At 29.6% G+C, this 22,178-nt stretch overlaps 1 pseudogene; it reads left to right on the plus strand.

Moving 5' to 3' along the window:
* The first annotated feature begins 303 nt into the window (after positions 1–303).
* On the plus strand, positions 304–13,410 carry LOC121128850 (uncharacterized; annotated as a pseudogene).
* The last annotated feature ends 8,768 nt before the right edge of the window (positions 13,411–22,178 follow it).

Consider the following 22,178-nt stretch of genomic DNA (forward strand, 5'->3'; position numbering starts at 1 on the left):
ATAGAAAACATTGGGATCCTATATACATAAATGATCGTATTGAACAAAGATTTCGGTTAGAAAATACTTTGCAAAATCGTATTTAACTTCTTACCTTAGCTCAACAAGTCATTAGATGTGACATTTCTGTATGAGCTGTCGTAGCCATTACTACAAGTGTTTTAGTTGATTACAAAGTTATAGCAACAGACCAAAAAAGTAGAGTAATCCAAAAGGTAAAATTGCTAGAGACATTTCAAAATATATTGAAGAAAATCAAGAGCTGAAATTATATTCAAAACAAGTAAATTGAGGGTGTTTTTTATGGCATCTGATAATAATAGCAAAATATATCCTTCAAAAGAGAAAAAAGAACATATAACTTTAACATCCGAACCAGGAGATTCCTATATTAGTCATCTTGCTCCCGAAGGAAAAGATGCCAAATCAATGGCTTGCTCTATATTTTCATTTTTATCCGAACATGGAATTGATAAAACATTACTCTATATTGGAGGAGACCCGGTTATGATAACCACAGGGGTTCATGGTGATATCATGGAACTAATAGAGAAACTTTTGGGCCATAGACTTGTTCGAATAGTGTGTGAACTTTATACCAATGAATTACCACTATGCTACATAATAACAAAGCTCGATGGTCCCAAAAATGGAGCTAACTCATTTTCGAGTATGTTATTTTATATGAATAATATATAAAAACTTTATTATTTTTATTTATTAAAAATAGAGAAACTTGGGAAAATGATTTGTGGTAAGGTTTACGACTTAGATTTGGATCATAAATTCAGAAAAATAAACACAATGTCCCTCCTGCGTCAAATGTCAGAAAGTGTAATTGATGATTGTCTAATGATCAATTTTATACTTATCGCATTACGAAAATGATTATCTCAGGAATTGTTGATGAAGATCTTCTTTAATAAAAATTGCAATAAACAGCAAGTCGTTTCGTAAGACTTTAGATCTCAAAACATGGGTTGAATGGAGATGAAGCAAAGACGTTGTATGTTTGTCGAGTTCATCGTGAATTTTTACTTTCATATGTGGTTCGAAATTAAAGTAGAGTCTAATATTTTAAATGGACCATCACATACATTGCATCCAATACAATTAATTCAGGACATAAAAAAAAAGATCCACTTTCAACAAAAGTAAAAAGTATCACCATGAAATTTGTGGAGGAAGGTGGGGGCATGCTCACTCTGAGCATGTTACTCTATCTTTATTATCAAGCTGTAAGCAAGAAGATAGAAATTTATTATTAATATCAAAAATAAGAGAATTAAGAGATGAAAGTGATTTGGGAGATATCAGTGAGCGCCCATACTGTTCACCTAAGCACAATTGGGATGCTACGTCAATTACTAATATCCAGGATTGGAACAACACCACTGAGCGTTTTATGACGGCCGTCATTCCTCAAAGTGATTTAATTAATTTTGTCTCTTCACCGCTTCAACTTCCTAAAATACCATGCCACTCACACACAAAGTTGTAAACGTGCAGTAAAATAAGTAACTAACGCTTCAGCTCAAGTTTACGGACAAGAGAGATATGTCAGAGCAAAACTAAAATCGCGTTCGATTTCACCAATTAAAGACACGCAAAACAATTAGAAGCAATAATTCAATCATAGGGAATAGTGAAAAATGTGAAAATTTTAGAATATAAAAATATAAATATGCTTAAATAAGTTTAATTAACCCTAGAAATTAAGGGATGATAAATAAAATTTCATATTTTTAAGAGTTTAATGGACAGTTTTCGTGGTCCAAAGTTATAAATTGGTAGAATAAGGTGCTTTATTTGGAATAAATGAAGACTGAAAGTATATTTGATAATAATATATTTGACACTTGGTATCAAAAAACAAGATTTGAGTTCTAAAAATGAAGAAAAACATCAAAATAAATAGGTATAATACGCAGTACCAAAAGACAACATTGATTGATTAGCAGTACGTTTGGAACTAAAATACTGATATAATGAGGTAAATTAGAGAAAATTTGTAAAATTATTGCTGCAAAATATATATTTTATCTATAATACTAAATAATATTAAAAATGATGTAACTTGATTCAAATCGATAATTTTAAGGAAAACACATCAAAAATTTCTTTTTCTTCGACATTTTACAGATTTTCAAATCAAAACGCGTCCATGAAGGACCATTTTTTTCGGACGTTTGATGGTTATTTTTTTGTTTAGAGGGGAAAAAATGTAAAATAAACAATATTAAAAGATACCAAATTCCCAACTTTTGTTATTACAGTACACCCTAATTTACATATATACAGATAGTGTGTACAAATAAGACTGTCGGCCTTTCCTTTTCTATTTTGAGCTCCCACTCATTCCTTATTTGTATTAGGATATACCTACATATAAAAGATAATTCATCCTACCATACACAGACATACATATTATTCATCTACGTAAGTGCTTCCCTACCATTTGTAAAATGTATTTTGTATGTTAATCATAATTATTTTTAAAAAAATATATACAATTGTAAAATAAATAAAAAATACTTCATTGATGTCTTTTTTAAAGGAATTCTTTGTTTTACTTATAAATTTATAAACAGGGGCAAGGTATGAAGGCCATTATTATATGGCTCAATTACGAAAAGTATTTTTTTTTTATGTATAGGGTTATATGATCAATCTTTAATATGGAACATAAAATCATTACTATCTTTATCGTGCCTAGAAACGTCCCATATTTTAGAGTGTGATCTAGAAGGCATCATTTTTTGTTTTGCTAATATTAGAAGTGGACATGTATTGTCTAAGTTGCGGTGAGCGTATAAACTAAGCATGATAGAATATCATTAAAGTGATAGTAACATTGAGAGACGACATATCTGCTGACAGAGATAAGTATATCCCTACTACCTTTTTTTTTTAAATTTAAGCTCACTACAATTTAGAAAATATTCACATCTATGATGAACCTTGGCCCACAGGTTGTGCGCAATCCATTCCTTAAAATGGTGTATATATGTAATACTTCATTAGTCCAATAAATAATATTGCATACTAGTATAATACATACCTACTATATTTTTAGGTACATGAATTTATTTTAACACCATACATCACATAAAGATTGGACAAAAAAGTGCAAAGTACTTTCGTAGAAGTAGATCACGCACAACCCATGGGTCGGGGATGTGTAATATCAAATTAAAAGGGGTCGTTGGTGCTTAGAAACGTGACTGTGGTAAATAATAATCTGCTGTGGGGTCCAGTACTTCACCTGTACAACTTGAGGGCTGAGAATATTAAATGGGGATATTTCATGGCTTAAAAACGCGGCAGGGATGGAGTTTAATCTAATTTGGGGACCAGTAGTTAAACTACACAACTATATTTTCGGATATTCAAAGGGTTGTTTGATCCTTAGAGAATTTGCAATGTTAGAGTTTGACCTCCCTCCGGGTCCAGCTGTTCACCTGTACAACCTGTGGTTCGGGTATGTTATGGCATATTACAAAACGGTCATAAATGCTTAAACGCGGTGCAGTAGAGTTTAAACTACTTCGGAGCCCAGAGCTTCATCTGTACAACCTTTGGGCTAAGGATATTATATGGGGGTATTTCATGGCAAGATTTTTCATCATTCAATAATTTTATCGTCCGAATATAATAAAAATTGCAACGAAATTGCACACGATAACAATGCCTTGTAATGAAATTAGTAACAACCATATTGCTTAAAGCGATAATGCTTCACGATGATATAACCCTCAACAATTCTCACAATGATAATGTACACAAAAATTTTACTACGCAGCGATTTCGTCTGCATTCTTTTTACCACAATCATTTTACAGTGAAACACTACTGTTTTGTGCTTAAATAATGTTCATTAATAAAGATAAAATATTTTTTGCAAAAGAAAACTGAATTATTTACCTATTTAACATTCATAGCATATGGATAATATCTATTGATCATGATATAATTTGAAATTAAATTAAAATATGGAATCGTATGTATAAATAAATTTAATATCATTTTTATTTAAAAGTCCCAAAATGGTCTTTCGGTGAAATGTCATTCAGCAAAAATTTACTCACGAGTGAATTGGTATAGTGTAAAAAATAAGATATTGTTTTGAAATCAATAAATAAGTGTTCAAATCCTGGTCTCTCTTAGAGAAAGAAAAATACTTTTGCTATATATATTGACATCAATTTCCTTGGCCATATGGATTAATTGTAGCATTACAATCCCTATACTTAATCGCTGTTATTCTATCTCACCAACAAGGGAAAAAGTATATTTCATGCACGTAAATAGTTTACAAAAAAAGAATTATTTTAATTTTCCTTTCATTGCTCAGATGGAGTTCTAGCAATGAAATATAATTAAACAGTATAAAGCTACAATTACTTCATCTCACGTAGAAATTGTCTTTTGAAGTCAATATATATATCACATTCTTACCACGCTAACACAAAAATACACACTTAATTTTGTTGTCATCTGTCGATTCTCTCATCTCACTTGATACGTTAAAACTATTTCATAATTTATTCTGTTTGATAAATAAATAAGTTATAAGTTGTACCATAAATGTATTGGGTCCCAAAGTGAATCAAGCCTACAACCCATTGAGAACCAAAGCCTAAATTCTCCATAGCACAATATTCACTGAACTACTTTGCTCCATTTCTTAGTTTAAACATAATTAAAATACTTATAGTTCATAAATAAATTAGTGAAATTAATGACGTCACTGTATGATGACTTCATATATAAAAGATTTTGACTTAATACTTTTTTTGAGTCTGATACAGACGATACTTCATGTTGTAGGACGGGACGTCAAAATCTTGGGATCGCTAGACCCGTACTCAAAATCAGTACAATATAATGGATATGACATCTTTTGTATGATTTTTTGAAAAGCTTTTAATGCATGGCAAAAAAACTAAGGTCTATTAATTTTATAAACATGATTGATCCAAATATGTATGTCCTTCATATAGCAAATAATCTACATTCCTACAATTATCAAGGTAAACATTCCAGAATATATTGGTGGATACGGCAACTGCTTTTTAACTGTGATGCAGAGAACTATATACTCGTGCCATTATTTTATTACTTTTACAGTGTTTTCAAGACTTAGTTAAAGGGGAAATGGGTCAATGAATTTGTTATCAGTTTGCTTTCTTCAAATTGCCTTGCCTGTAGACTAAAAATTCTTTGAATTACTTTAGATAATTTCGTATAATATACTTATATATAAGTATACTCCTTACCAACCATGTTATTTTGTATATAATCTATTTTAAAAGAGAAAAAATATATATTTTTAACAAAAGTTTTTAAACATATTATAATAAGAGTTCCTGTCAAAAGTTTAATTTCATTTACACTTTTATTTTGGAGAGACAAAAAAATTATATTAAAATAATTTGTTTTAATAATATATTTCTTTTACAAAATTTTATTAATATGCTAATAAAAAAAGTTTGTGGTTTTATTTAAAAATAACTTTTTATTTCATATAAATGTATTCAAAGAAAATTTGTGATGTAGTTGTGCCTATATGTATCATCACTCATATCCATAAATGTGAATGACAAATATCAAAAATTCAAAAGAATTTTGTATACTTTAAAAAACGTATTGAATTGAATTCACTACCATCAAGGCCATTGTACCCATAACTAACCATTGTCGGAGAATAATAATAACACAGTTTCTTTTCTCAAGGTGACTCAAGGACTTTTTTTTACATCATGGGACCATACAAAGATGGAGTTGATTTGGATTATTAATTCATTTCGTCTTACCAAAAAGAGTACCTAATCCTATGATAGTTATACATAGTTATGGTAACAACATCGCCTGGAAATTGAATTTGATATCTCCTCTTTTGGTTCAGAGAGGGAGTTGACTTCCCATTTCCTTATTTGTCAGAGTATTGAAAAGTAATAACGTAAAAAAAACAAATTGAATAATGTACATAGTATACATATAATAATATACTGCTTCAAAATTGCAGTCAGAATGGAATTTTAAAAGGAGGACATCATTTTCTCATTATTTGCGTCAATTCAAGACAATACAGATAAATAAATTTCTAAGATGTTGATGTTGACAAACTACTCTTGGGTTACAGGCTTTTGTATTGTGAGAAATGAGGAAAATATTTATGCGCTCTTAACCGATTCAAATTACTTTTATTTTTTGTACAGTTATTAAAATCAAAATGGAGTAAATGTTATATCTCAATCTAACTAAATGTTGTTTTATTAGAAAAATGGGTACAATAAATATTGCTACAACTAAAGTGCTGATAAAACTCAGTTTTCAGCCATTCATCTACGTTATTACGATGGTTCTTAAGGGGAAAATGCAAAGTTATTTATACTTTTTCTATTTCTTTACCGAATATTAGAACTTAAAATCAAGTAACTGTTTAAACTAAAATGATTTATTATTATTTTTGAACAAAACTGACCAAGCGCATACTTCAACAGCTAAAATCTCACTAAGGTCAGGATATATGTGCGCAGTCTCTATTATTTATTCAATCTCTATTACGTAAATTTTAAAGGATTAAGAGGAGTCCTTTTTTTACAATGTCCCGACGAGCAAAGTTGTAGAACATATACTTATCTGCCTGAAGTCAACTTTCAAGAAAAAGCCGAATTCCTTCATTGCTGACAACTTCAGGAAGATGAACAAGTCCCCATCAGGGAAGAATCCGTGTGGTGCATGCAAAAAAGATCCAGGCCCACCTCAAGGGAACCTGTGGACTCATTGTGATCTTTTCAGATGTGAATACCTTTATAGTTCACCCTATCTTCAACAGACAGAATAATCGATTAGTGACATTGTCAAACTAACAAATTACCTCCTTCAGTGGTGATGATGTTAGACCTAGTAGCATACAACGGGGAGGCCATGATTCCCATCTGTTTCCCTGACAGGCTGAAGGCTGATGAGTAACTCATAACTCTGGACACCAAAGTTCTCCCATGGATCAAATCCATCGTTGGCAATTTTCCCTTGGCGTTCTAACAAAATGGAACATCTGCTCAGACTGCAAAGAACCCTCAAGAGTAGCTCCTGGCCAACATGCACTTCTTGCAAAAACTTCAGCCTAGACTTCAATCCCCTAGACTATTCCCCCTAGTTGCACATACAGTCAAAGCTATGCTGGAGATGCCACAACACCACCCATACCCTGAGAACCTTTGTTAACTAGACCCATGAGCGCCTAGTAAATCCCCAGAGGATCAACATCAGCTTCCTCCAATGCCTATAGCTCACCATCAATTCTGAGAGCGGATACATAGACTAAAATATATTGTTTCGGTTTCATTTAATAATTATAAGTTAATAAACTTGTTCACTAAGTCACCCAAGATCCTGCCATGAACTTCAATACGTAGTATGTATTAAAATAAGTAATAATAGTTAGCTCAGTATGCATATATGACTCCAATTTTGAACCCTCTTAATGTACATATATTTTCACTATTTATTATCATATTTCCAAGATTGTCTGTCATAAAATTTAGATTAAAATCAGTTTGAATGACAAATTTGTATCTATACATTACTAGGTATGATATTACAAAAGGATTCAGTCCTCATCCAACATACTTTTACTGATGATATGATCATGTTAAAAAGAGAAAACGAAAAAAAAAAATAGAAAAACTTCTATTGGTGATTAATGTACCTTGTCTGTCCAAATTGATATATTATTCTCAATAAAAAAAAGGATATTTTTTTTCTGTGAGATATAGGTTGGTTTGTATGAATATCTTAGCGTTTCTTATACGTTATACATTTCTATATAAAAATAAATATAGATATATAAAGTAAAAGTAATAGATATTTAGGTAGAGAACGCTAATGTTCCATTATAAAGTTACTGGAAGCCCCATCAGTTCCTCCAACTATATTTCTAAAGTATAAACATAATTTATAAAGATATATGTATAAATATTATTATTAATCAAAACCTTCCAAACACTTCAAGCACTATGTAGGTATAACAAAAATGATTCTTTTTTGTTATCCACCATTAAATCCAGGCATGCCGAAGATAAAACGTTTGACTGACTTCTTTGTATTACGTTATTATATTCGTAACACGAAACATATATAAGTAGTAGAAAAATATTTTATAAAGTCGGTGGATACTTGGAAAAACAGTCATGCCTTGAGGATACGAATTTAATTCGTTCCAAGTGAACCTTTTGTGTATCTCCAATCCTATAATTAATGATATTACTTCTCACTCTGATTTCGTATTTATAAACAGACGTAATTTAATTCAATAAGAATGGATTGACTTTGGGAGTCGAGTCCCTTTTTACCAGTTGGGACTTGACTTTATTTAAAATTAATATTTTGAGACTTGACTTAGATGTAAATAAACAAACTCAACATTTTATTATACAACTCCGATAAACTGACTTGTCTAAGAACTACTTGTGACTTTTACATGGATAATTTTGTTCTATGTCTGGTTAGTATATATGCATATCAATGAAAAATAATTCCGTGAATCAGGACATTTATCGAAAAATAACCCAATTACTTTTATAATGTATAGATTAATTAGTGTCCTTTGATATATTGGTACTATAGTCGTACCTTAGTACTGATGTATTTAGAACGGTACTATACTAAATTGATTTGGGAAGCAGTACCCGTAGCCTTTCTACGTCATACAAAAATGTACCGCAAAATTCCCCTATAAAAAAATTAATTTACAAATTTTCTTTTATAAAAATAAACTCCGCATGTTAATGATCAAGCTTCGCCCCAAACCAACATTCAGGGGACGTCGTCCCTATAAGTGTATACGAATGAACTTTTATGACATTTTTACTCTAAATTTAAAAAGTATCAAAATACTGAAACGTATTGTTGTAATTGAAACAGTACGACAATATTCTTATCCTGGTAACACTAGTAGATATACTATTTCCCACACTGATTTATTTAATTATGTACTTTCATTCAATGAGTATGGATTAGCAGGCATTTCAAAGCCAAGTACAACCAGGAGCCAGGGCTTGTATATCAAATAAATATTATTTGTTGGATTCCTCGCGTCACAAAACACCATCGTATTAATATTAATAAAGAAAAAAAACCGTTTGAAATATTTATAATCTCATTTTGATCTAGAATGAGACATTTTTGATCTTTAATTAAAAGTTATGTCATATTTCCCAGGTATAAAATCTTTTTTAACAACCTTTTTAACAGAAAATATATATAAAATCAAATGAATTGATAATTACCAATCTTTTTACTAATTATCAATTACCTTTATTTGGATGCAATTTTAGTATAAAATAGTCAATATAATAGTAAAGAAGGGTAGAAAATTTATACAAAAATTACAAAACTTATCCTTTATATTACATAGTTTTCAATTAACTGAATAGAAACATTTTATTTTTCATATAACATAATGAGTTTTTAGTATCTTCTAATGCCTAGGGCCGAGTAAAGAACTTTTGCAATTTACTATGAGGGATTATGTTGAGATAATAAATTGTTTCATTGTATATACGTAGATAGCTTTTTCAATGACATCATTTGTATTAAAACTAAATAATTTTGCCTCCTTAAAATGTTTTGTTAAATTTACAATTTGAATTATTGTCAAAAGTTATTCCAATACTATAAAATACAAAAACTCTTTTATTTCATGAAATCATATATATTACTTTTTGCAATAGTTAAACCCAATTGGTGTTTTATAAAATCGTTATTTTTAATTAAATTTGTTGGTACCTACGTAATGTAATAAAAAATGATATTTCAAAAAATTACATATTCTTTTTATTCATTGAGTTATTTCGAATTATTTATACAATAAAATACCTATAAGTAATAATTTAGCTGTCGTATTGAATTAACTCAATGTTTATGGTCGTTGTATTATTTACTTCAAATGATACAAAAAGTAATTCGATACCGATAAAAAAAATATTTTTTGGTCCTCGTGGTTTTGAAGGTTATAGTCAAATTTACAGACAATGGATTCTCTTGATCTAAAAAAATTGATCCTAGTTAAGAAGAAGTATTATTGCGTAATTGAAGATTCATTAAAATCCTTTCAGCTATACGATCTTATCTTGTATATATAAGTAGAAGTTATAATATAATTCTCGCTTCTTATCATAAAACTTTTGAGTAATTGAATGGATACAAGGGGCAGTGATTTTTGCTTAATACTTGAATATTACAGATTGATAAATAACGATCTTTCAAATTTATTACAAAGAAAATTTGAGCAAATGATTCATTATTCATATTCATCGCGAAACGAATTGTTATTTTGGAATCTGTAAAATATTTAAAAACACAAATAAAATCGTTGAAATGTAATACAGAGGAACTTCAATTGCATAAAACTTGTCATCAGCATTTTTAAAAGTTGTTTCACTTGCTTGGAATACAGTCATAGAATGACCCTATCAAAAATACAATAAAAACTGAAAAGGTCAATGATATAGGTTAGAAAATAGATGAAATCAATAGAATAATATAAAAAGATCTGCATATATCTTTATTAGAAATTTTTTTGGATAGAAATATATCCGAAAATAATAAAAGGGATCACGTTTTAAATGAAGATATTAACCAGACATAAATGGATTGCTTAAAAGCCAAGATGATTTTGAAGCTTTTGAGTATTGATATGAGGATTAGAAAAATTGTCCTTGTAATACATTGACGATAGGGTCGATTAAAGTTTCAGAATGACTTGATTTGCAGACCACTGTTTCCAAAATGGTTTATCTAAAAAATACATTTGTAGACTTATGCCTATCTGCTTTTGATGTATAAACTCAAAAATGGCTATATTGATTGAGTTATGTTTTGGCATATGAGTCTATTAGAGCATTGCAAAGAATATAAGCTACTTTTTCTAATCCGTTCACCAGGATGTCTTTGAGCCATTGTTAAATACAGCTTCTTTATTTTATTATTTTATCTTTTTTTGCAACAGTGGGACTTTTGTAAAAAAAAACCATTTACATAAAAATATTGCTTTTATAGTTTGATGATGTTACCTTAAATTTGAGGTGCATAGCCTTTAATAATTAAAGCACAAAGTATTAATGCTATTTGTTTAGCTTTGTGGGTAGATGTTCACAAAAAAACAGTTGGTAAACATTAGTGTCGTAACGGTCCTCCTATAAAGTCAAGGACTGCGGCGTAGTCCCACTGATTCTGTCTGGCCCAATATAACTTGAAGATACCTACAGAAAGTAAAATCGATCCTGTGTGACATCCATGAGAGTTTTTTTGCTCTATTTTAATGATTCAGTTTTATTTAAAATCATAATTTTTATTTTATAATGACCACGTAGGAAATTTGAAATGTGCACTTGATGCAAAATGGAATTCGAAAAATAGTTAAAACATATGACAAAAAAAAAGTCTATACATTAAGTGAACAATAAAACCGAAACAAGGGAGTTAATTGTAAAGACAATTGAAATGCCTGAACGGCATTGAGAGGAGCAGGTGCACCACATGGTTTTTGAATGGTTATCTTATTGGTGGAAGTGTATGTTTGTAGATATATTTAGAAAGATATACATAATATGTAAGGTTGGATAAAAAAAGTTATAAAGAAATAGATAGGAAAGATAAGTCACGATCTAGAAAGAAAATAAGAAAAAAAAATACTTATCTAAAATTTAAATCTTTGAATCTTGAAGATAAAGAAACTGAGAAGAGAAGAAAAAGAAAGATCGATAAAAGTCTTTATTTGATCATATTTGTTTGATGCATGGTGTTCCAGCGTAATTATCTATAAATGTTAGTATTCATATTTGGTAGACAACGGATTTTTGTCAATACAGTCTCAATCAGTGTATGAAACTTTAACCATTATGAAACCATTGACCATTACTTAATTTACTTCAAACTTTGCATCAATAAAAATTTATGAGTAAAACATCGTATGAAGTCATGTAATCCATCTTGAAATCTCCAAGTCTTCATGCCTTGAGTTTATTAAAAGTCCTGACATTTTGCTAAGAGTCCACCTAGTTTTGAGTTGAAGCTTTGATTGACATTTATTTAATATTGATTGTAACCGTCTGAAAAAACCACAGATATTACTTCAATTAGTTCATTGTAACCATGGGCAAGAAGTGAGAAGTAACCATGTGTTAGGAACCACAAATCTGAATGAATATTTTTCTCTAATAGCTAAGTTAGACCTTGTACATACATAACGTGTATGTGAAGAATATTGAAATTCAGTCGACTGTTAACTTCTCACAAAATATCAGTGTTAAAATTTGAGCAATTTAAAAACAACATTAAGCCCAATATTCAAAGTTCAAATGGTTTGGACTCCAAATAAAGTCTTTGTTCATGGAAAATTATAAAGGCTGTACTCAAGTAGAATAGCTCTGTACCTTTGTAAATCATAGCAATCTTGAATAGGTACAAATTGTAACACTAATAAATATGTTGCTGTATAATGGATTATGAAGCGACCCAGAAATCAAATGCAAAAGGATTTAATATATAAAATAGAGAGGAAATTCAATTAGACTGATTAATGATCTGCAATGTTTATCATGAATATTAATAACCGTCATAACAATATTAATAAAGAAGTGCTAAAAACAATTAATAACCTCTAATTTTATGCAAAAAAAAAGGGCAGTATGTCTTTAAAAATAACAAAAGGTGCAATATTTTTCAAAACTTGTTGCTGTGATGGTCTAGGATAAAAATATTTACTATTCAGTTGAAAATAAAGAAAGGGAAAAAATGCATCTTTTTGACCCATCAAATACCATTGCTAAGTTAAATGGGGTTGCTTTGTCCATAATAAGAGACTTAAAATTGATTCCATCTTGAACTCTTTACTAATTCAATCAGAAAACACGTTGCAAGGCCTTTGTTACTATTGGATACTTCAATGGGCACGTCAGACTTTGAGTAAAATGCTCCAAAAAGGATGCCACTACTAACTGCGGTGCCATTATTTTGGCCAAACTCTCCATTGTCCCAGTTAGATGAGGTTTCTGTGGTAATAAGATTGGTAAGACTCATGCAGTACCCTGCAAGCTTACATGCAAATATGGTTATATTTGGGTACGTCTTATCCTTGCCTCACGTGGAACGGATATTCTATCTTCTGCAGTCCCAAAACGCCACCTTATGATGGTAGGTATTGAGTATTGTTACACCTCAGCCTTGGGAAATTTCGCTAAGACAACTTATGCTGCCTTTGCGAAGATCTTTGCAACCGGATCACCGGATCTGTGGAAGGAAACTGTCTTCGAAAAATATTTCTATCAAGAATTTATAGATTTTCTGGCCAAGAATAATTGTTGTCTTGGCTCACAGAGGAGAGAAATCAAACAATGCTAAATTTCTCAGCATATGATGTTCATTACATTGGTTTGAAATATTATATGACGATAGCTACTTTTAAAGAAGGCCTTACTAAGCATTCTTGATTTGGATTATAGTTAGCCACTTAAATTTACAATTTATGTATGTAGATAGCAAACCAAATAGAATTGCATCTCTTCCATGATGTCAATGACCAAATCCTTAAAGTAGACAATTAAATGGCAAGTTATTTTTGGGTGTTTTTCTACGCTTGCTGTTAATAGTTATAACAATGACAAATACTTAAATAAGTTTTTAACCATATAAACAATGCATGTTAATGGCATACCGATAAAAAGTCATAACTTATAAACATTTTCATGGTAGTAAGATAACACCATACTCAAAATACCCAAATAGATTGATTATGGCGTAATTGGCTGATTTATATGATGGCGCTCTAGAACGGAGATTAATCCATGGAATGAATTTGTGTATAATTTAGATGCATTCTTAACACTTTAACCCCCAAAAGATATTACATTTGATACGTGAGTATTAAAAATCATTGATTGGAGCAATTTGAAATTCCATGCATTTACAAATATATAATAACTAATGAATCATTAAACAGAAAAAAATTGAATTTCTTACTTATGATCTTCCAGAGTTTCAAACCGTTGTTTTATTAAAAAAGTGCTAAATAATGTGTAAATCTTTTTTTTAGGGATTTTTTATATCAAACAGTTATAATAAATGACAAAAATAATTGCTGATTTAAAAATCTTTTATTTTTAGGTATTTTAAAAGAATACTTATAAATAGTGAAAGATTGTAATTTCAGAAAATCATAAATTTATGTTAACTCAATAATCTATTGATCCTCCAGATTTAAAATCTGTAACAAGACGCCAGTTTCTGGGAAGGATATGTCCTATTTTGATTCCCTCCTTTTAGAGTTTGTAAATCAAATTCTCATAAAATTCAAGGATTATTTTTCTAATAATTCCTTTAATATAATTATCTCTAACTGAACTATATCATTATTATCAAACGTACATCGTTAATAAGTACATGTACTCTAATGAAAGGTATACTCATAAACATCCCTTCCTCATAATTTAATTTACCCAACATTTTGCAACTTTCCCTTTATCTATTTTTTACTTGTTTCTTGATTCCAATTGTTACTTGGTTGTGGATTTTTTCTTTTCTCTTTTTGCTTAGAGTTTATTTTAAGAATCTAATTTTTGCAGATTTTATAACTGACATATGTTCATGTTTTAGATATCATTATTTAAATGGTTTTTTATTTAAAAAGTCCCGACAGAGTAATTCCACAATCAAATGAATAAATTAAAAAAATATAAATATTTCATGCTACCTAACATGAAATGCTTTGTATTATTTGATATATCTCATAATTTAGTTTTTCATGGAAAAATAATGAAAGGCATTAATATACCTTTATCTGTACACATGTATGTTATTATTATTTTACAACTATCTTTAATTAAGAAATAGGAATAGAAAGGTACAAATTACATTACACACATGATTGCCATGTTCAGCTGTTTATGTAGAGATACAGGGTCCAGCAGTGAAATTGGCGTAATCAAACTTTTAAAAAAATGGCAATTAAATCGTTATATGTTAAGATATATATTTAAAAAAATACACAAATAATGGATACTTAAATAATTTACTTAAGCTTCAATAACCTTTTCAAACCTTCTTCTGAAATAAGCACAGGCCTTCTTCATTCGGCTCCACCTTCTCCTGGATGGAGTTTGCAAGAAATACCTTTGTAGTACCAGGCGTCTACCAGGCTACGAATTGCAATGATTCCATGCATAGAAGATATTGTAAATCGTCGTCTTTGAGGCACCAGTCTGCTCCCCTATGGCTTTGTGAGACAATCCCGCGCGGAGGAGCGCTGCTATCCCAATCCTCACCTCGTACTGTTTGCTCATGGTAACAACTAAGATAATATTTTTCATAGCAATCAACAGATAATTATGTAATCTACAACGTCACTCATAGGAAACTTGTAAATAAAATTACTCATAACATAACTTCTTGCATAACAGAGATGAGTAAATAATAACGGTTGATCCAGTATTAGTATGAAATTCAAGATAAGCTAAAAAAGATAGGAAGTCCATAGGAATCAGAATTTTACAAAGAAACGGCCACATCTCCTTCTCTTGATCACTCATGGAGTATTTTTGAGACCTTGTAGACATTTATTATCCTCTGTATCTGAGGATATATATTATGTGAGTTCAGGTATTTCCTTTTTGGATATTTTGCCTTTTTTGGTTACCAAAATCATGAACATCGTGAATCTGAATTTGTGGTCCAAGAATTAAATTTCCTCTAATTACTCATGTCCCTATGTTATCGTAATAAATTAGATAAATCTATTTAGCTATGAACTATAGAGAAAGAAATACATAAAGACGACAAAAAGAGTTGGATTGACATTGTAAGATTATAGTAGATCTTAGAATCTTCAGTCTGCTGTAATGAATGTCAGCTATTTCAGATGGTAGAATCTAAAATACTGCAATACTATTGTGTAAACGAGTGTCTCAAAATACGCTTTTTATATTAAAAACGAGCTGGTTGAGAGTTTGTAGTGAAATGTGACAACTAATTTAAGCTTAACTTTAGTAGATATTTTATTTGAAATAAATTACTTAAATAAAACTAACATCTTGAAATTACAAAATCCGGTCCAGGAACGATTTTAACTCATTTTACCTAATTATTATATAAATGATTTTATCCCATGGGTAGAATAATTTCAAAGTCAGTTAAATATTTGCTAGCATGTATGTATTTCTTTCATCATGCTAAGAACCTATGTTTTTTAAAGCATATTCTCCTGATTTTAACTATTTGCTATCTTTGAGATATTATGTACTACATTTCATACCAATTTCTTTGCCGTACCGGTTAAGTATTTTTATCCATACATAGAGATAATAACAAAAAAAAAGAAAAAAAAATACATTTGTAATTCTAAATTACACAATTTTGTTCCCTTCGTAGCCATAATAATTATCTTAATTAAATCTTAATTTTGATTCTAACTGTGTATATACATATTGTGTTATGTATTTAGATGCCAAACAAATCTTGTTTACGACCACCCTACCTGTCGTTTATCATGACTTTTTTTAGGCTATTTATTCAACAAACATAAGATGGATGATTTTTATTTTTTTTGTCTTTCACTCTCTTTTGCAAACATGTAAGTCTCTGCATATTACAAAAACTGGCTGGTGTATGTATAAACCATGGGCATATAGTCTTCAGAATGAGTATTAATTAAAATTAATACTGTTCTATATGTCAATTTGTGTCAACTTGAATGAGCAGACATTGGCTCAATCAGTATTTTGAAGGTGGCTGTGTGCAGTTGTAACAAGCCTTTTTTTCTCAAATATAAAAAAGTAACTGACATAAAATTTATATCAAAACTGTAAAACATGAAACATGATGGTAATTTTTGCTTTAAAATATGATTTAAGAAGCTTGCAATCTCAACATTGTATCGTCTGGTGCGGATTACCACAAGGTCACATGGACTTTTCTACGATTGTGAAATAAATTCTTTGTTGATCGATGTCATATTTTTAACTTACGCCAAATACTATTGGCTATCCGCCACAACAACAAACAACGGCAGCTGTGGCAAACGTTTAAACTTTGTTGTTAGACAACGACTGCACGCTGTAGATTCAAAGAATATTATACAAATCTTGATATATTGCTTACATTTTGGCAAGTCTGCGTCAAACCAGCTCCAAGTAATTGAACAATAAATAAAAAATGCCGCAACTTCCCCCAGTTTTCTTAATTTAACATATTTTTAATTAACGTTATTACTAGAAACTATTCATTTCAATTTTTTGTTTTTCATTTTTCTCAAAAATTGGTATTTAAACAAATAACCATAATCACTAAAAGGTCCCCAAACGCAAAATATGAGGAGATAATATGGTATATTAATACTTATAAATATCGCATATCGTGGGTTGATAAATAAATAAACAATAATGCCATAGATATATTCATTCACGTATTTATATTTTTAATTGAAACGTCTGGCTTTGCAAAATGATACCCACGTTATAAATGAGTAGTCTCCTTCAATTTCATGTGCCCATCCTTTGCCTAATATGGAGAAGAGAAAAATTAAAATAAAAACATGGGTTTTTAAAACCCAAATATAAGGGGAAAGAAATAATTCTTAATCTAACTGGGTCTATGTAGATTACACTTGATCTTTAAGACATCAAAATATTTTTTGATCCTACTTAAACCACCCCATAGGTTTTCTCAATAGAAGGGGTACGCTTCTTTTTCTACCCTCAAAACTACCACAGGTAAATCATAAAGAAATTATATGCCTGTATGTATATCTTGATTTACACTCTCTAAATCACGCTATTGCCTTAGGAGAGAGAAAAAAGAATGTGAAATGATTTCAGGTTTGCTAAAGAGGGTTACGTGACCTATAAGAGGCATCAATAAAGTAACGAAATTAATCTGTCTTTATATTGTATTTATTAAGAAGGATCCCCACATTTGAGTAATGATCATTCAATGTTGCTTGGAGGTTTAATGATTAATTGTAATGAAACATTGATATAAAGAAAATATTTACAATACAAAAAAAAAATCAACTGTTTTTTTAATCAAATTTGATGCACAGCATATAACCACTAAATTTAACGATTAATTAATTTTATTTTATACAACTATTTGGCAAAAATTAATTATTAAGTACCATGTTTTTTCCTTGTTTCATTTTTTATCTTTGAGACATATTATATTCAAACTATATTTACCATACATACAGGGTAGGGCCAAAAACCATGGACTCGAGAGATGTATTTAGAAATTCATCAAAAACATGTAGACAAGGTTTTTGCAAAACTTTTTTCACTCAATATGGCCACCTTCATTATCAATAACAGTTTTTACACGTCGCCTGAAGGCCAAGCAGAGGTTGATGACAATATCCTATGATAGCCAATATGTATGCCAAATGGTGTACCTAAGTATTTTATGGTAGGTCTCCTGGCCGATTTTATGTCTGACCTTGAAAAAGAACGGAAGCATCTTCTTCCCATCAGAGGCCACAACGCTAGGACAATTGTTTTGGCCGGATATTTGGTGTGGTAAGCCCCTTGGATCTCTTCTTTTGTTTCGGCAAGCCACCAGTTGTTCCGGCAGTTGTGGAATTAATCAAGTGTGAAAATCTTCTCGTCAGGGAAAATTTTCACAATTTACTTATTTGCCTAGTGGATGATTTGTCATGATTTTTTTAACCTCTCGAGCCTTCTGGCCTTCTTGATCTATGACAAAAGGTGGTGTGGGGTCCCTGTGCAAGAAAATAATTCCAAGTTGTGTTTTATAGTCCTCCAGATTGTCCTAGGATCCACTGAGAATTCGTTGGCGAGTCGATTCATCGACTCTTGGGATCTTCCTTTATATTATTCTCCCAACTTAACAAGAACTTCATTATGATCTTTAAATTATGTTCTCTAATTCCTGACATCTTGGACAGTTCTTTTCCATTTTTTTTTCAACTTGGCCAGCATAAAAAACAGGCTCCTAGAACACGGAACAATTTATGTAATCTTCATCCCATCAACTCCAGCGTCTAGGAGATCTGTGAATGCTTTGTGCTCGCTCATGATGATGAAATGACTAAATTATTTGTAAAGTATGGTTTTGTAAAAAGGACAGCAGAAAGAGAATATCCAAAAAATATCACAAAAAATTATCAGTAATGATAAAATAAACATTAATAGACAGTCCACGTTTTGCTGCCTTACCCAGTAGAACATAGAATTGGTGATGTGTCGAATTCAGTTGAGTTGTTATTGGTTTACTTGAGTCAATAAATTAGAAAATTATAAACCAGCCAGCCATGAAAAAGTATATAAATATTTAGAGTCTACATTGTAGAAATACGAATAGGAATAATGTTTGGTTTCAATTTTGTATTCAGATATGAAAAACCACTTTCATCCTTGGAAACAATCCTTATATTCATAAACGGATTATTATTAAAAAATAAAATTCAGTTTTTATAGTTTACAATCAATGGCCAATAAAACTTGTTTGGTTTTGCTTGGGTTATCATAATAAAGATTTACTCTTGTCAGTTTCTATTATATTGCCCATGTATATAAAATCTTTTTTACGGGAAACATGCTATATATTTTATTTTAATGGATAAATATTAACATTTAAATATTTTTAACTTGAACAAATGTAATAGGGTCAAAGCAAAAACTGAAAGAATAAAATAATTAATTCGAAATGTTAAATTATTTGATAAAATACAAAAAAAAAATATGATAAATTATCAAGTTTTAATTAATGACATTCGAATATTTTTGAATAAAAAGTGGTGTCCTTTTCCAAAAAAATATTTTGATGACCAACTTTCAGAAAATACATTTATATATGACATTTTCATTTTAATAAAAAAGGGGTTTATTCATTTTTAATAACTGATTTATTTGTTTAGCTCTTTGAAAGGTATTTTATATATTTTTTCGGTTTCAAATTAATTGTTACATGTCTTTAAAATTATATATACAAGGCGTTCTCAGGAAATGGCTGAAAAAGCTTTAGCCCCCGCCAATTCAAATTTATAAAAGAAAAATTAATTCTTCATATTTTTTTTCCAAAAATGGGCTAGAATTTTTTTTTTTTAAATGGAATATAAAATTCATAATTTAACTTTAAATTTTTTTTAATTTTTCTCAAAAAATTTAATATTTGAAGTTATTTTTTTGATTTTTTTTGTTGCAAAAAATTTAATAGTTTAGATACTTTTTTAACATATATTTTTGAAATTTTTTTGTAAATAGCTATTGATTTTTGAAATTTTTGTAAAAGCTATGAATTTTTGATATTTTTCAAAAAAAAAAAATCTTTGGATACTAGTTTTAAGAAATACAAAAACCAAACCCCACCCGCTTAAAACAAATATATATTATCATGCAGACGCCCTGATATATCAAATTTTCTTTAATTTAATTTGAAGCATATCATTTTCGTTTCTTATACTGCATAATTTATCAATATTATTATGTAAGAACATAAACATATTTTAGAAAAAGTAATGCGGAGTCCTATGAAACCAGTTTGAGAGGCACTAGGGTACAAAATGGTCAGGGGAACAAATATAAATAAATGGTATTTTTTTCTAATTAACGCATGAATCAAGCAATCAAAAAAACTTTATGATGTATATTATGCATCAAAATAATTAACAAATCTATTCAATATAATTTTACTAATAGTAGTAATGGCTTCCAGTCAAGGACAAAAACTTTGGCTAGCCCAAATAATATCTTTTTGGGAATGTTGGACCACACATCATGGATGACAGTTTTTATATACTCGAAATTAGCGTGGTATATAGCACTTGATTTCCTTTCAACCACGGCCCACCAACTATAGCCGAAGGGATTCAGTTCAAGGTTTGAATGGCCCACATCTAGTTATGCCAAATCAATTAAAATATTATTCTGCTTTTGTTTAATTTTAACATATTAATAAGTAAATTTATTCCTTACATTAAGTTAATATTCTGTGCAACAAATTTAATTTAAAAAATTGTTATTTCTTTTTGTACACTATATATTTTCTTTTATATATCAGTGTTTAAATATGATTAATCAATTAAAAATTGAACAGCTCAAAAAAATATTGAGATAATAACACAAAAAAGGCCGTCTAAAATTTTTACACAACTATACATAGAACATTTTTGTTTTGGTGAAGTAAAAATTAAGTTTAAGCTTGATTGAAGTTGACAAAGCACTACTGAGGATGCATTCAGTAATTATTGTAATAATTACTTTTTTTTACTTTAGTGAGTAGAGTATTACGTACGGATGTACCTATATGTATATTTATACGTGTATGTGTGTGTGTGGTACCTTTCCAGGTAATTAAATAACCGGATCCACTATTTATTTAATTTATGAGGAAGGAGAAATATAAATAGACAAATAGCAAAAAGACTACTAGTTACTATTTATAACTATTATCGTTATAATAATATTCTCTTCATTTACAAAAAAAAAAAAAAAATCATCTTAAAATAGGTAACCATTATTATAGGTACATTCATAATACATATGTGCGTTTACCTTTACCAAAAGAGAAACGACCTTTTGGAATAACAGGGTGTGCTATTCTTCTATTCATTAACGCAATCTATCCAAGAACTTACCACATACGAATAGGTACATATATGGAAACGCTGAATAATGGTTATGCTTTAGCGGTTATAGATGATAGTTTTATTCATTCAATTGAAAGATTCAGAATTTGCTTTATGAAGTGTTAATCATCAGCAGATTTATCTTTGTTAAATCATAAATTCTTCAAGTCAAAATTAAACACAAGGCAGTTTATGACTTTTTCAACTAAAAATCTTTATTTATTTTTTGTTACAGTAGCTTTTTAACAAATGTTTTATAGGTCTAAATAAAAATGCTTTAAAGATAAATAAAATAGCTATTTAAATAATACTTTTTATAAATGTGTTTGATTGCAAAAACCATTTTACAATGTCATTCACTTTCTAGTTGCTAAAAAAATTTTACGTATGATAAAACCATTTATTTTGATATGATCACATACATGTAATCTTTTTGACCTTTGTCCAAGCGGGTATGTCAGTTAATTCTGAAAAAACCTGAAAAAAGAAATTAAACAAAATATTTTGAAAATTAATTTTCATCTTCCATACCTAAAAC

This window comes from Lepeophtheirus salmonis, chromosome 14, assembly GCF_016086655.4.
Source record: "Lepeophtheirus salmonis chromosome 14, UVic_Lsal_1.4, whole genome shotgun sequence".
Lineage (NCBI taxonomy): Eukaryota > Metazoa > Arthropoda > Copepoda > Siphonostomatoida > Caligidae > Lepeophtheirus > Lepeophtheirus salmonis.